At 39.9% G+C, this 17,270-nt stretch overlaps 1 long non-coding RNA gene across 1 annotated transcript in view; it reads left to right on the top strand.

Moving 5' to 3' along the window:
* LOC119534413 overlaps positions 1-16,751 on the top strand; it is a 43,196-nt gene extending 26,445 nt beyond the window's left edge. The window contains exon 2 of the long non-coding RNA XR_005217020.1: positions 4,942-16,751. This is a non-coding gene — a long non-coding RNA (uncharacterized LOC119534413). The remainder of the gene's footprint in view (positions 1-4,941) is intronic.
* The last annotated feature ends 519 nt before the right edge of the window (positions 16,752-17,270 follow it).

Below are 17,270 nucleotides of genomic sequence, written 5' to 3'. Positions count from 1 at the left end.
AGGTAAAGAGGATTCCAATAAAACATGTTAAGTTTTGGGAGAGAGGAGCACTCCTGTTACCCGCATGGCCTAAGGGGAGAGGTTAGGGGGTTAGGGAGAGGAATGCTCCCGGCTTAAGTAATAGCATGTGCAAAGGCCTGGAGGACAGAATGAGCTTGGTGCATTCAAGGGACTAAAATATATTCAGAGTCATTGAATTGTCACTTGCAATGAGAGGAGCTCGAGATAAGGCCCCCAGGTTGGTAAGAGGGCCAGATCCTAAAGGGCCTTGTCTGGAATGCTAAGCAGTTTGGTCTCCATCTAGTATCAAAGGGAATTTATTGGAGGGATTTGAGTGGGGCTGTTGCATGATGACATTTGTATTTTAGAAAGATTGCTCTGGCTGCTTTTTGGATGGGGATTGGAGAGCGTGAGAGATTTACCAGTTAGGAAGGCTTTTGCAGTGATCCAGGTGGAAGATGGTCCATGGTCAGTGTGGGACAGTGAAAAATGTGTAAGCGTGAGAATCGAACAAGACTTGGCTGGAAAACTTACTTTCTATGTGGCTTTTAGCAAGTAAACTACTTTACATAGCCGCCCCACTTTCTTCTGTAAAATGGAGTCCCCCTGCCTATCTGATTGGGACTTAAATGGAATATTGTATGTAAGGTGCCAGGCATTGCATGACACACTCATAAATGATAGTCTCTTCCCACTGCTGTTGGGAATGGTCCCTTCTTCCCCCCAGTATTACTTCCTCTTTAAGGTACAAATTGGTGCTTTTAAATGGGATCTTTTGTTACTGTCACTGGTCTTTTTTAATCCCTGGACCGTATGCATGGAGAAGTCTCCTTGTTTTTGTTTCTGCCTTCTTTCCTACAGCAGTTCCAGAATGCTCCGGGCCATCATGAGGTTACCTCCGAAGAGCTCGTTTCTGTTGAATGCTTTATTCCGGTTTGGGTGATGTTATAACCAATGAAAATCATATTTCTGGAGACTAATATCTTTGCTGTCTTCCCTTTTGGGGCTTTTGGTAACTGTGTTCTCCTCCTCATGCCCTTGGAATGCAGTTTTGGTGTTATCTTTGGCTTTCCTCAGAGCTGCTTCTTAAGCGTTTGTGGAGAGAGAATTTTGTGTTTTACAGAATTGACTTTATTTTTGCTTTGAGGATATCTCAAAAATCCTGTCATATTTTCCTTTCTGACATCTCTAAATCTCCCTTTTCCTGTTGATCTCCAATTGCTAAAACCCTTTCCCATATTTTCGCCCCCTTTTTCTACTGCCCCTTAAAAGTACCTCCAAGGTGGTCTCTGTTCTTGAGTTCTGTCTGTTAAAGCAATCTCCTTGGTGTCCTTATTACAACATCTTTAAAAAATGTCTTCACAGGCTTCTCTCATCTGTGCTAATGCTGGACTTTAGGGACCTTCACTGCTCTTCATTGCCTGATTATTTTTTCCCTGCTGGTATCCCATAATTCTTAATTTCTTAATACCTAACCCCTGTATATGTGTTCTTTTTATTTCCTCCATTCACTTTTGTTTTTCTAGGCAGTTGTAAAGCTGTGTCCTCCCCAGCCAAGAACATTTTCTTTCCTTTTTATATGTCAAACTCAGCCTCAAACAAGTTGTATCCTAAACCCCTCTCTCTTCTCTCTTCCTCATGTTTGCTAAGGTTTCCCTCTTGATAATGATGGGCTTCTCTTCATCAGGTGATACCAGAGCTATATCATCAAGTATATATGCACTCTCTTTTGATATAAGAAATTTATCATTTATTGGGGAAGATGTTTCCTATTGGTTGACTTAAATCCATTCTCTTGCCGCTATTGCCACTGACTTGGTTTGGGGCTGACAGCTCCAGGCAGCCCCCATTTTGTGTCACTGCCCCAGCTCTCTGTCCCAGCCATTCCACCCTTCACATCATTCTCGGCCATGTCTTCCTGATCTGGGGCCAGCAAAAGATGGGCAGATACTGTTTTGTATTTCAACAAACATATATGGGGCCTACACTCTTTCATTTTCCTGGCCCCTGTATGTGTTTGAGTTTGGATCTCTGACAAAGGGGTTTGGCACTAAGGGTCTGTGTTCAAATCCTGGCTCTACCAAGAATTAGCGATATAGATTCTCTGCCTCAACATTTCCATCTCTGTAAAATGGGGATAGCAATAGTGTGTACCTCTCAGTTTTTGTGAAGATTGTACAGATTAATCTATATAGAGAATTTAGCAGAGGGATTAGAGAATGGGAAGCACTCAATAAATCTTAACTATACTTGTCACTATTATTATTGTATTACGATGGATGTAATTCACATACCATAAAATTCAGCCTTTTAAAATGTGTAATTCAGTGGTTTTTAATATATTCACAAGGTTGTACAGTAATCACCATTATTTAATTCCAGAACATTTTCATCACCCCCACAAAGAAACCTTGTGTCCTTTAGAGCTTTAGCACTCCCCACTCCTCACTTCCCCCAGCCCCTTCCAACCACTAATCTACTTTCTCTCTCTCTGGATTTACTTATTCTGGACATTTTTGCATGAAGGGAATCATACAATATGTACATGGGCTTTTGCCTGTGAGTTTCCCTGAGGAAAAAATCTGCTCCCTTTTCCGGAAAGCAAATCGCTACAGGGAACACGAAGGAGGCCCTTTCCCCTCATGGTGCAGGCCAAGGCTGACCTACGAGGAACAAAACCAAACAGACCTGGATTCCCGGGGCCAATGTGAGTAGGCTAAGGATGCTGAGCAGCAGCACACCCTGAGCGTGAAGAAGCCACCAACCAATTTCCTTGAAGTCCTCAAGGCCCAGCCCTCAAGCACATTGTAAGGATCTCAAATGACTGCATATGATTCACCTGGGAGCTAGTAAAATAACAGATTCTACTCTCTTCTTCAGGCACACTGAATCAGAATCTCCGGGTATGGGGTTCAGCAACAGCCATGGCCAATTTTGCCAGGCAGTGGGTTTGGAAATCATTGAATGACACAGGGACAAGCTTGTATGTTGCTAACCTGTATTGTTGTATTCCATCCTCAATGACATTGCTCTATAATGATGATGTTCTTAAGTGTATGTGTCTGATCTTCCTAATAGCTTGTTTCCAACTAGGGCTTACTTTTCCTGGTCACAGGAACTTGGGGCTCAATACATGCTGGAGAATTTATTGTACAGGAACTTTGAGGATATTGCTGGGCTCTCACTAGCCACAGATATGTCAAGGCCAACAGGGCTCCTTCAGCATTCTTTGTGATTTGGAGGCTGGTGTTTGTCTTTAGGCTCTGACTTGCAGATGGCTAAGAGCCCTTTGATCTTTGGGCTCAAGAAGATGTCCCCAGAGCCCCATAGGTGGACCTTCCAGCCCTTTGGGTGGAGCTGATAGGTAGGGGCGTGAGCAAGTGCAAGTTCTGGAGGGGTAGTTCCTAAATGCAGCAGATCAGATGCCTCAGGGAGCCTATTAACATGCAGATTCCTATGCATTACCCCAAACTCACTGAATCAGATGGCAGGCCCAGGAAAGAGAAAATACTCCCCAGAAATCACTGCTCTGGAGTCTGGGGACATGATTCTCCTGCCTGTGTCTAGAGAAAAAACAACTGTGCTCACAGGAATCAACTTGGGCAGGGCATGGACTGGGAGACCTGGCCTGGGTCCTGGCCCTACGTCATTAGTCGTACCTTGTGTGACACTGGGTAGACCTTGCAGTTTGCTTCTTTGTAAAGTGAGGGATTTGGTTGAGGGGAGACACTGGGAATAAGAGACTACTGGTGTCCGTAGGAGGCTTCACAATAGGCCTGGCTGTCAGTCCTGCAGAACTTGCCTCTTCTGTGGGTTCTGAGGACAGAACTGTTTTCTCAGGTCAGGCTGGGTTAGCAGTGGTTCAGCATCATTGGAGGCAAAGTTGCTGAGGTCCACTGTTTGGAGGTTTGGTGGTTGATGTGGAATCGTGGTGAGATTAAACAAGAAGCATGGGAAGCCCTTCCCCCTTCCCAGCTCACTTGTCTGCCATCTCCTTCCCATTTTCCAGTAATTAAGAGCTTCTTTATACAAGCTCCATTCATAAATTACAAACACCCCATGTGGGTGTTAAAGCCACCATTTATTAATGCTCCAGTATGAAATATTCAAATCTAGCAATTGCAAAACTTTCTAACTGATGTCTGTTAGATTAAAGAAGTTTAAGTGCGTGGGTAATAGCACATGGATACTCGGTTCCCCCCCAGGAACTGAGAAAGGGGACAGAGAGGAGATGGCAAAGGGACACAGCAAAGGAAGGAGTGGCAGCCAAAGATAGTCATTGGTGTAGCAATTTTGCCCAGTACCTGGACAGTGGCACTACATGCATTTCCCTAGATAATTTTGGGAGAGACTCCCTGGACTAGAGATGTTTGATCTAGACCATCTTTGGGTGAGGTTCTTACCGTTTTGTCTTATTTTGTTAAAGACTCTGGGACTCAATGATTTTGATTGCCCAGGAACCAGATAAGTTGTGATTTACCATGCTTCTGACTTTTCATGGGATCTTAAATCCAAGTATGTTCCCCAATATAATTTATTCAGCTCTCATTCAGGTCTCATAATCACTACTCTACTCAGGTAATCCCTGTGCAACACCATGAAGAAGAGGTTGTTTTTGGATTCACTGGCTCTCTTTCCTTTTTCCCTAATATATCCCACTCTAGCCCACTCATTTCATACTCTTTTTCCAAGCAGATTCATTTGCATTTAATTACAATTGTAATTTTTCCTCCTTCTTTGGTACAGCAAAATTAACAAAGGAGAGGAGAATCCTCAGGTGATCCTTGGGTATTCCTGCAGACTCTGCCCTATTGTCTGGAAAACCACAGACTTCACTTAGATGGCAATGAATCCCTCATCGGGCTTTGTTTAAGCTGTGTATTTACCAAGAGCCTCACTTAAGTGGCTTAACTTTTTAATCTTCCATTTATAATTTTACAGTTGCTGACACAGAAGGAAAACCCACTCCTTTGGAGGAGCGCAGCCTTTTCCTCCATCGCTGTCTGTGGATGCTGCTGAGGTCCTTGAACCCTGCCCCCTGGACACCATTGTCAGGAAGACTTTGTGGACGGGACAACCCCCCTGAGAGAGGAGGACCATCAACTACAGTTTCTAACTAGGTCGCCTTCTCCTTCTCAAGTAATGGCTGTCATCAGGGTCAGACTAAAGGCAGCCCAGCTGGACATCTGCCTGGAGGACTAGCCTATAAGGGCTGCTAACAAGCCAACAGTGTGCTCATCCATCTGTGGAAACATAAGGAGAGGAAAATATATTTATCAGCAGTTCTCTCAGGGAAAATTCTGAGTGGGGCTGGAAGAAATGGTATGAAAATTCCTTAAGGGTGGGGATCAGGGAGTCATCAGGATATACAGGACTGTAAGGCTGTTTTACTGCAGGGCCACTGTTTCTCTTAGTGGAAAAACACCATATAAATTGAATGCCCCAGCTAGATTGTTTGTGACAATGGAGGGTAGGCTTAATACCACAGTGGTCCTCCTGCTGGCTTTGTCCCCTTGCAGAGCTCAGCCTGCCCTCTAGTAAAGATGGAGCAAGTAGTGTTTTGAAGGAGGCACTAGTTTATTAGCCTACATGTCTCCTCTGCACTCTAGGGTTTGGAAATGAAGATGTAGCATAGACTGTCTATCTTCAGGTTCTAGGATGTCAGCCTTTAATGTGTCTTCATTCACTCAGGGTTGAGGGTCATTACTAACGAGTTAATCAAGTCAAATGGAACTTGAATTCTTTGCCCATGGATTGGTGGTCAAACCCCATCCTGTTTTGAGTTAATTAGATCTATGGAGATACCAGGTGGAGTTGGGACCCTCAGAAAGATTTGGCAGAAGAGTGATATTGCAGTGTATTTGTAGATGAGGGCCTCTTGGAACATTCTTGCAATCATGAGAAATGGAACTGGAGATCATGTTAATTAATGCAACAAATAGTTAAGTACATTCTGGACATTGGGAAGACTTGAAGAGCAAGATAGACATGGTTTCTACCCTCCTGGAACTTACATTCTAGTTTTCCCTTAGGTGTGAAGAGCAGTGGCTACAGCAAACAAGTGACCATAAAGATATTCTGGATCCGGGGATTCCAACTTACAAGGGCAATTCCTATTGCCTTAATTATACCTAGTGACCCATGTTCTACCAGACTGCATTCGACAAATGCTCTATGAACCAGCATAGACTGTTTTTCCCAGCAAACTATACAAAATCCTATGATGCCAGGGGAAGGGGTTGGTGTTAGTAGGACTTCTGGCAATGGAAATATTATGTGACATGGGTTAGGTAATAGAAATGAATAGAATTCAGGAACCAGCTGTTGCTCTGTTCTGTGTAGGAAAGCTGAAGCTTGAAGAATGCTGGATTGGGAAACTTAGATTGGCGTTTTAGTCTTTTTTCTAATATTAACAAACTATGTGGCTGTGGGCAAGTCACTTCTCAATTCAACTTGCATGCCTCTTGGGTGCTTCCAGGGGCCTTGTCCAGCTCTAAAAATGTTACGATCAGGTCCCAGACTACTGGACAGCTGGCTAGTTTCTGACTCTCCTGCTCCTAAGCTGTTAGGTCAAGTTGATGCCAGTAGCAGTCATCTGACTGCCATGTTTTTTTCTTGGTGGCAGTGGGGCTTTTGTCCACCTTGTAGGATACAAGGAACCTGATTCTCCCCCTTGGAATTGGGAAGGTTCTAGCAACATACCCTGTAGAGTTCATAAAGGCTTTATTCCCTCCTTCCTCCCTTCTTCTTTCTCTCCCTTTCTTTCTCTCCTTTCTTTTATCACGTATCTACTGAGCATATGCCATGTGGCATGCAGTAGGGATGTGCTAGGTTTGGAGATAAAGGGCAAACCTGATGCTTTTCTATCACTCTAGAAGCTTTCACAGGAGAGAGGACAAAACCCTCCCTCTTTTCGTTCACTGGATTTTCCTTTGGTAAAAAAGCAGTCATATCCCAGGGGAGTGTACTGGTGGTATTCCCAAGGTAACTGATTACAGAAAGGTGCGTATTCTGCTCATGCTGTGGGGTGCCTTGAGAAATATATACATCCAGGTATTCGCTAGCCTCAGAGTCACCACGAAAACATCTATGTCCAGATATAAGGAGGAGACAATCTTTTCCTTCTTGGCATATATCTGAAGAGGGATAGTCCTCCATACAGTGACAGCCATCCTGTCCTGGTAAGGACAATCTAGGTGACTACTTCCTAAACTTGAGAAAAAATGCTTCTCAATAAATAGACTTTTAAAAAAAAATCTATACTGTACTTCTTATATTCCCTAGGTTGGTGGCCTCTTAAAAAAGGAAAAGAAAAACACTAATCAAACAAAAAGAAGTTATGATAAATTATATATAAGCAATACTTCTCATTGTTGTTTCTTTCATCATTAGCAATTCTGTTATAAATATATTAGAGTCCAGAAAATATTTCATGGAAAAATAAATCTATGGAATTTCAAATTCAGAATTGCTAACAAACTATTTGGTTTGAGAATTTTATCCTGTGACATAGTTTTAGCGACTTCAATTTCTGACTTAAATGGTGGAATTAATTATTCTGGACTCTCAATTTTGCTTCCCAATTGAGGTTAACACCAATACCTTTCCATAGCCAAGAGCTTTAATTTTCTCTGTTACCTTCCTTTTTTTGCAGACCTTGATTAGTGTTTTACTTCCTATCCTGTCCTGTACTTCCTTTCCTGTCCTTATTTTCCCTCTCCACTGAAAACAGTGTAATGTTCACAAGATGGGATGGCCGGGGGCTTAGAAGAGAAACAAAGGGCCTGGGTAACATACAAAAATGGAATATTGATCCTAGAATAATTGACAGCATATTCAAGTATTTTAGTGCAGTGCTACTTCAATTAAGCAGAAACAGTATCAGTAAATCTATATGACTCAATACATCCCAATGAAAAGGCGTAACATTCTGTAAATCATCTGATCTTTCGTATCTGGATATTGGTCATTGTGAAGACAAAATGTACAGGTGATGGACTGGTCTTTTCACTTCTTATTTGCATGGTCTGGAGTCTTGTAGTTCTAGCCATTGACAATATGGCAATTTGTACTTGTTTTCTCTGTCCCTTTTGAGAGAAAACAAAAATCTTATTTTTCCAAGCAATTAAAACTCTTCTGCTTCAGCAAGGATGAAAGAATTTGGAGTTCTGTCTCCTTGTATATAATTTCATGTTTCATCTTTCTTGTTTTAATGATTGACAGAAAACTGATAAACTGAGACATCTCTGAATCACGGTTGAAGGTACTCTCCTGGTGGCCCCATCACTAATTTGTTTGACTATTTTACAGGATTTCTTTCTCTGTAATGGAAAGGTTTATTAAATATGAGGGGTGCAAAGCTTTGTGAATACTAATGAACTTATTTGCCAAAATTTAAATGTTCTTCTTGTCAGTGAATGCCTGTCTCACTTAACAGGATCCAAATTGAATAATGAAGAAAATTAGACCATATTGTACCCTCAAAAGAAATCATGTGTGAATTGTAATAGAATAGTGAGGGGAAAGGGGTCACATTTTAGAAAAAAGTATAGATAATTGGGATTATATAAGAAAGGATTAACTCGGGGAAACCCAATTCTTTCCAAAGAGACATATTTCAATCATTCAATGAGCAAGACTTCCCAATGCACAAGTGATCTATATATTGGCCAGCTTAGAATGAGAATAAAGTCATAATTATATGGAAATACATGCTAGGTTTCAGTGGTTACAATTTCTCAACCTTATTCCTATTCAAGACCCTTGTGTGCCTGTGATATAATGAGATAAACAATAATCTTGAAAAACGAATATTGTTCTCCAGAGGAAGTACAGTAGGGAGATAGAGTTTGGGAAGTGGCCCCAACTCGTGCCTTTAAGCATGGTTTAAAGCTGTCCCTTGGTCAATATATTACCTTCATTGCCGTGGTTTATCACTAATATAGTTGATGGTCATGATGCTTTGCTTCTGCCAGCAGCAGAGGGCATTGTGGGAAAAAGATGGCTGTCTCTTGACCAGGGAGCCAGGCTGAGAGAACATCAGGAACCACACAAACTGCCAAACGTGGTCAGGGATGGAAATGGAGTGCAAGCATGGAGTAAAATAAAATGATGGAGGGGAAGTGAGGGGAATAGAAAGGTGAAACTGTGCAAAGATGGGAATCAGTCCTGTCATAAAGTTGGGAAAAGGGGGAGGTGAGTAAGGATCCTGAAGTAGAAAAAATAAAGGGATGAATGAGTGTCTCCAGTGTTTGTTGAAATGAATTCTTTTGAGATTCCAGGAGGAGGAGGAAAGAAAGATAAAGAGAGCGGGAAGAAGGCCCTGAAGCTTGTGGTGATTAGAAAACAAAACAAAATGAGCACAACCGTAAAGCCAAAAAAAAACTGAAAGTCATGCTTTTCCAGAAAAATAGACTGGGTGTTAACAGAAACTTTGATGACAGCAGGATTTCTATATATAGGGTTTACTTTCAATATCTAAGAGAAAAAGCTTATATGACATAGATTCATAAGATAAATATTTTGTCAAACATATTAGGTTTTAGTCACAAAAGAGGAGAAGTATAGTTGACACATACCAGATTCACACCAACCAACTATGTGAGATTTCATTTAAGGATGCTTTTTCTCATATTGCACCAATTAAATAGAAAAGAAGTATAGTGTATTTGATTGTCTTGGTGGGAAGGCTTGAGAATTTTAAAACTAGACTTCTTGGAATGATATTTTGATTTAAAAATTTAAGTAAGTAAATAAATGGAAGGAGAATTGGGATATTAAGATTCATTCCCACCATTTCCAATCATGATCTGCACCTTCAGAAAAACAGAGGAACTTGGGAAATAGAAATGATAGGGGAAAGAAATGATGACTCGTGTGGGGACCAGGAAAGGAGAAACGAATGCCGCAAACTAAATCAGACCATACATTGCATGAGAAAATTCAATGAACAATAGAGTTTGAAGGATAAGTGAGTAATGAAGAATATGAGATAAGATATTTTAAAATAGGGAATTAGGGAAAGTGAAGATGAATAATTAATTACATGGGCGATGATGACAGGAGGAGAAAAGGTGAGGGGAGGAGATATTTAGGTTGGGAAAACATAATGCGACTGATGGCTGTAAAGAGAAGGGCAAAGTTGAACTCTTGAGGGCATATTCCTCAACCTTTGGAGAATATGCACAATCTAGAAATAGAGGACAAAAAGATGAAAAGAGTTTATAGTTAACATGAAGTTGTGAGGACAATAGAGGAAACAATAAACATCATTAGTCCTCAGGAATGAAAGCATTTCTAAAGAAATGTATTAGTCTTTCTTCGTTCATTTATGAGTAGGATAGTCTTCATCTATCTTTACAAAAGGTTAAATTATAAAATGAACACTCTAAAAGAAAAGAAAAGCTAAGTATTGTCAGGGGAAGTTGAAGGAAAGATTGCATTTAGAACAAATGAAGTGGGGAGAAAGCGAGCATACCTGTTCACAGCCTCTCACATAAAATTTTTAAAGTCAGCATCTTAAAGAAAGAAGTGGAGATAATTTATCAAAATGGAAATGTGGGTACTGATGAGGAAGTTTTAATGGTTGAAAATATATAGAATATATTCTTCCATAGCATTTCTTTTCTTCATAAAAATGAGTGAGATTAAGTTAAAAAGCTGTAGGTGTTGCTTTGAATGCTTTGGACAAGAGAAGTTATAGCCATGAAAAGTATTTCTAGTTGTAGAAATAACATTACTTTTAAAAAAATATTAACATTTGGAGCAAGTCTAAATGCCTTTCATGATCCTTTTTTGCTTTTTTGTATTTATGCAGGGGATTCCTTTCAGCCAGACAGCACCAGACCCCCTTCAGAGGGAAGCTGATAAAGTAATTTAGGTGTAAAGTCCTAATGAGATAATGATGCTAAGGGCAGTTAACAACTAATAAGAACATAACCACAAGGGATGATATTGTTGCTTATTAATTATAATGATGATGTGGAGGAAAGAGACAAGGTGGCACTCATTTAGTAGAGAGCACTCAGGAGCAAGGCTGTTTTCCCAAAGGGGAAGTTGCAGTCAGTTAAGAGTTAGAAGTAGGTCAACATTTAGCAGAGTTTGAAATTTATGGCCATTGGGTTCCACTGGTGACCACAGAACTGGAGGCCAAGCAGGGGGTAACAGATGCCTTCCTGGGGGAGGCCTGGGCTGGAGTGGAGACTGCTGTGGTTGCAGAGCCCAGCCTGCATGGATTCGGAGACTTGGGGCCAACTTTGGGACAGTCTGCTTGCCTTATATTCCACAGTCATTCGTGGGCAGACAGGCAGGTGCCCAGAATGGACTGGGTGTGCTTCCAGTTCCGTGACCTTCCCCTCCACTGCATGCTGTCCAATGACTCAGGCTTGTAGCCCGGCTATTCAAGCAGGGTTGGTGCCCTGCCCTGTTGAGGGAGCCCAGGAAATCCTCTGGTCCTCTTTTCAGAGGCACATGTGTAGCCTCTGTCTGTCCACTTGCCTTTCAGTTTTCTTGGTGGTAATAACTTCTCCCGACTCTGCTTCCTGAATTCACTATACATCTGTACACCACCATATTAGCTCAGGGCAGGGTAATTGTAGTACACATTTATTGCAGAAAACATGGAGCTATTTGGAAACTGTGGCTCATAGAAGCTTGAACTGCAGGACCAGCCTTGGGAAGTCATGAGGAAAATGAAATTCTCCTCCTTATTCTCCCACTTACTCCTTACAATGTGGTTCTCTATCTGGGTCTGGGAGCTTAGGCTGTCCTCACTCTTTTTGGGTCTTTGGATGGTTCCTCTGTGATGATAGGGGGTGGTTTTCCACACTGTTTTATGCTCCTAATTTTATTAGCCAGATGTGGGCCATCTCACAGGATTTTTCTTGTCCTATGTCATGATTCTTACTGACTCCTACAATGGAAAGGAAAGAACATTCTCATCATTATCTTCTTAAAGCAAGCATATTTTAGTTTCATTAAATGTGTGGTTTGAGAAAGGAAAGAAGTAAAAAGTGCTAGGCTAGAAGATGGAAGATGTGGATCTAGTTCTTACCTTTCTACATATCAGCTGTGTAAACTTGGGTAAATGTCTTACGTTGCTGAACCTTAGTTTTGCCATTCAAAAATGAAGATCTATTGAGGATAAACTTTATGGTTTTAAAGTCATTTCTAGTTTTAAAATTCTATATTTGTGCATAAATGTTCCTATGGATCCAATATCTATTAAACCTTTAAGAGAGAATTAGTTGGTAAACCCATATGATGACAAATGTTGCCTTAGATCATAGTTCAGAGTGGACAGTTAAGGTCAGGGTTACCAATGAACCAATGGAAGAACTATTGGTTGAATACTATTTGGCAGACACATGCAGACCTTAAAGGCAGGTGCTTTACAGGTGAGGAAAATGAGGCTTTCAAAAGGTTAATGAAATTGTTCAAGATCACATGATTAGTAAGGTGTGAGCCAACATTCAAAGCCCGGTCTCCCTGCAACCAAATCCCCATGATCTTTCCTGCTACTGTGTGCCATCTGCCACTGTTCAGAACCCAATACTTATGTCCCATAACTTATGGCACCAGCCATTGAAATTCTCATTGGTTATTGTGGTTCTCAAATGGTGATGGGAGGAAAGAACAAGGTGTGGGTGGCTTGAAACATCTCCCCAGTTGATTCTTTTTTAAAAATTTTTATTAGAGAAGTTGGAGGTTTGCAGAAAAATCATGCATAAAATACAGAGTTTCCATATACCACCCTATTCCCCAGTTGATCCTGATACGTGCATCTTTCTGCCCCAACTCCCCTTTGAGAATAACATCCCCTGGCCACAGTCACACTAAAACGGTCATATAAAAGGTACCTTATGTGAAAACTTTCTGCCACGCGCAGATTCTTATTTATGTTTCTCACAGCATGCCTCTTGAATAGGCAGGGACATTGGACACAATTATTCCTCTTTCTTCCAAATGGGGAATTGAAGCAAAGAGAATTGAATGATCCAGTTTCATGCACTGAGTGGTCACAGAATCGACATGGGGCTACACATCTTAAGCCTCCAGCCGCCACAGGACGTTGTCTTTCTAGCCAATTTAATTAATAGTGCATTTGATAAAGAAATGTGTCACATATTTTTCCTCTGTGGTTTCCTGATAGATGCAGCATTTCAGTGCCATCACGTTATTCAGAGTGTCTATAAACCAGCCTCTCTGAATAGTATCAACTGCTGTAGCCATCTACAAATGTCAACTGGAGGAGCACGGTTTCTTAAACAGGTACTTCTGTTAACAAAAAATGACTTTCTAGACATTCGCTGACTGATCCCAGAAAAATACTTCTTCAAGGTCAGTGAGAGGGTTTAGGTACCCAAGGCAGAGACTAGGTCTTCGTTGTTCACATCTTCTATGAAAGTAATAAAAACAATCAATTCCTTTTTAAAAATAAGTTTAGCACCTGGATTTTCAAAGTGCTTTTCAATAATTTATTTTAAAGCCTTAGTGGGGAGGCCCCAGACTTCAGTCTTAATCCACAGTTCCTTACAATCTAATATGCCTTTTTTTGGTTTTCTTTCTACATTTTGGTTTCTTCTCTTTTCTCTTGCTGAATAGATTCTAAATTCTAAATTGCTTAATAATGTTACATGCAGTTAATCATGAAAAATTAGAAATACCCAGCTACTGGATTTGCTTAATACATCAAGAAACAAGGGAAAACTATGTTGCCATTAGATAGAATGAGGTGGCTATATGTATGGAATGATCTTTAAGAGACATAGTTAAATCTTAAAAAGCAAGATACAGAATGACATGTATGGTATGCTAACCATTTGTGTAAATAAGTAAATAAATAAACAGATACACACACAAACACATGTTTATATCAGTGCCTAGCTGTGAAAGGATAGGAAACTGGTAATAGTTGTGGCCTCTGGGGAGAAACTGATTAGCTGGGGAATTGGAGGGAGACTCTATATATAACCTATTGTCCCTTTGTATATTGTATCATGTTCATGTATTACCTATTCATATTTTTTTATAAAGAAGGAGATAGAGCAATTTCTATTGAGATGGAAAAATATAAAAGACCTATTGTTAGGTATAAAAAGCAAGTTTCTGAGTAGTATAAATAGTATATGATCCTATTTTTGTAAAATAATTACATATACATATGTATGTGTGTAAATGTGCCTGTGTGTGTGTGTGTGTGTGTGTGTATACATATACACACACATATATATCTATATACCAAGCTGTTAACAATCATTTCTCCTAGGAAGTTGGATGAGAGAGGAAGAGAATGAGAGAGAGAGGAGAGGGTATGGAGAAAGGACAGGGAGAGAGAAAAAATGAATTTTAATTTTCTATTTTTGTACCTCTATATTGTCTGAATATTTTTTTTATGCTAAACGCATACTGTCTCACAATAAATAACCCATCAAAACCAAATCCAACCAAAGGATTGCACTTGATTTCTACACATCTATAAACAAAATTTCTGCAATCAACCTTTCTGATAAGCCTTTATTTTTTTTTATCTCACAGATTCACTTCAGAATGATGCAGCAAAAAATCTTTCTCATTCCTACTTTGAAAACTTCAGCTTGGATTCAATGTAACTCTCTTCCTGCTTCAGGAAAATATCTCTTCTTTCTGGTTCATTCCTATTAGCACACAAATATGTTATAACTCCAATCTTAAACAACAACAGAAACCAAAAAACCTCCCTTAACTACACACACCCTCCAAATACCATCATTTCTCTGTTCTCCTTTAGAGCAAGTCTCCTTGAAAGAGGTGACTTTACTTTTATAAAGTTCTTTTATAAAGTTCTTTACGTTTATAAAGTTCATTCTTAAATCCACTCTTTTCAGGCTTTGGGCATTACCACTCTTTCCTGTTAAGGTTACTTAAGGTCTTTACCTGCCAAATTTAAAGGCCAATATTTAGTCCTCATCTTCTCTCTCAGCTCGTTGGTCACAGTTGATCACTTTCTCCTTCTTGAAATACATTGTTCTCTCGTTCTTCTGGATGCCTTTCTCCCTTGAATCTCCTCCTACCTCAGAGTCTGCTCTTTCTTATTTATCCTCCTGACCTCTCTGTGTTGGCACTACACACAGCTCAGTTCCTGGGCCATCTGTCTTCTCTGTTTAAGCCCATTCCCTTGGCAATTTCATTGAGCCCTCTGGCTTTAAGTACCATTTCCATGCTGATGTCTTCCAACCTGTCCCTGAGCTATAAACTCCTTGCCTATTTTGACACCACTATTTGACTTCTTAACAGGCATCTAAAACTTAACATGCCCAGTTGATCCACCTGTCCCCACCATCCTTTCTGTCTCAGAAAAAGGCAACTCCACTGAAGCTCTACTGTCAAAATATGTCCCATAACTGACTACTTTCAATTCCTTCACCACTAAAGCCCTGATTTAAGTCAATATTGCTCACCTGGATTAGTACAATTGCCCCTTATTGGCTTCCTTGCTCCGCCTTTTTCCCTTGATGTCTGTTCACTAACACCAGTCAGAGTGATTCTTTTAAAAAATATAAATTGGATTAGGTCACTGCTCTGTTCAAAATCCTCCAAACCTTCCCCATCTCAGAGTAAAAGCCAAAGTCTTTACCATGACTGTCAGGGCCTATAGTGCTTCCTGTGCTTCCCCTACAGTCTCTGAACTCATTCCCTATCACTCTCCATCACTGTTCTCATACCATGTTGACCTCCTTGCTGTTTTTCAAATATGCTGGACATCCTCCCACCTCTGCGCCTTTCCACTTGCTGTCTGAAATGCTGTTTTCTCACATAGGCATGTGGCTCGTTCCTCTCCTCATTCTGCCCCAATGTTACCTCCTTCCTTAACACCCTATCTAAAATAACGCTTGAACTATATGCTGTGCCCCTTTACCATCGTCCGACATAGTGTATTTATTTGACTATCATTTGCTTATTATTTATCTAAACTAGAATATAAGCTCCATGAGAACAGGTACTTAGTCTTATTCACTGCTGTATCCTCAACATTTAAAAGAATGGTTATTACAGAGGAAGTGCTTGATAAATATTTGCTAAATGTTGAATGAAGAATGTTGAGAGGTTCCCATAGCTTTCTTTAATATATTCAAATTACATGAAGTTGTTCTTAAGACAGTTTACTTATCCATCTCAACTTTCTCATTTCTTTAACAAATTTTTTAACTTTTTATTTTGAAATAATGATAAACTCACGAGTATTCATAAAAATAGTATGGAGAGGTCCCATGTACCCTTTAGCCAGCTTTCCCCCACAGGTAACAGCTTACATAACTCTCTTTTCTTTTTATTGTTTCCCATGCTTCCAGTTTCTTCTACTTTCTTCTATATGCTTTTTTTCCACAGGCTTTCAGGACCCTTTCAACTCTTATTTCATAGCCAAACCACTAATGAACTTCAAAACACTAACATCAATTTCCTTCTTGGGGATGATTGTCTTACTCAAGGGAAGAAGCAAATAGTTTAATTAAATGGGAGAAAATGTATTTTATCCTATTATTCCTACTAACAAATAATTCAAAAGAAAAGCAAAGCAAATCTGTTTCATATCTTAACCTACAGATTCTATAGATATATACTGTCTCTTCTGTGTGTTGTGTCGACCAGCTTGTTTGCTGCGATTTCTGAAGTCAGGCAAATGATAATTTGTTACTCTGTTTGTGCATTCTGGTATCTCTTGTATGCAACTGTTTAGGAAGAGTTGAATAAAAATCAATGTATGATTTTCTATATATGTTCATTTTTCCTTTTAAGAAATTATTTATTCTGCTGAATCCCTGTCATTAGTTTATTCAGCAGATATTTATTGCGCATCACCTATGTGCTAAACTCTGAGATAGCAGTGGTCTTTTAGCCACTAACATGATCTGGGATGAACATCACCTTTAAGATACCATAAATACTGAAAGGAAGATCGAAAACTCCTGTCTTCCAGATAAGTAGGTCACTTTTCATGGAAAGAGTGTACATGTTCTGGTGATAAGGGCATTATTATACTCTAATAAGTGGTTTCCAGGGTCAAAAAGAAACAAAGAATCAATGTCCCTTTCCATATGCCAGACATAAATTAGATAACACACTATTTGACAAGATAAGTCTCGATGATTTAATAGTCAGTAAAAAGAGGACATGACTGGGACATCACTAACCTCTATAGTTAAAATGAGCATGTCATAAACTTCTTATAAAAGCCCCCTTCATATTACAAATTAAATAGAAACCTGCCCCATGTCAGTGTTCCTCTCCTAAAA

This window comes from Choloepus didactylus, chromosome 5, assembly GCF_015220235.1.
Source record: "Choloepus didactylus isolate mChoDid1 chromosome 5, mChoDid1.pri, whole genome shotgun sequence".
In the NCBI taxonomy this organism is placed as follows: Eukaryota; Metazoa; Chordata; class Mammalia; order Pilosa; family Megalonychidae; genus Choloepus; species Choloepus didactylus.
Note: the sequence above shows the minus strand (reverse complement) of the source record. Positions and strands in the feature narration are given on the sequence as shown.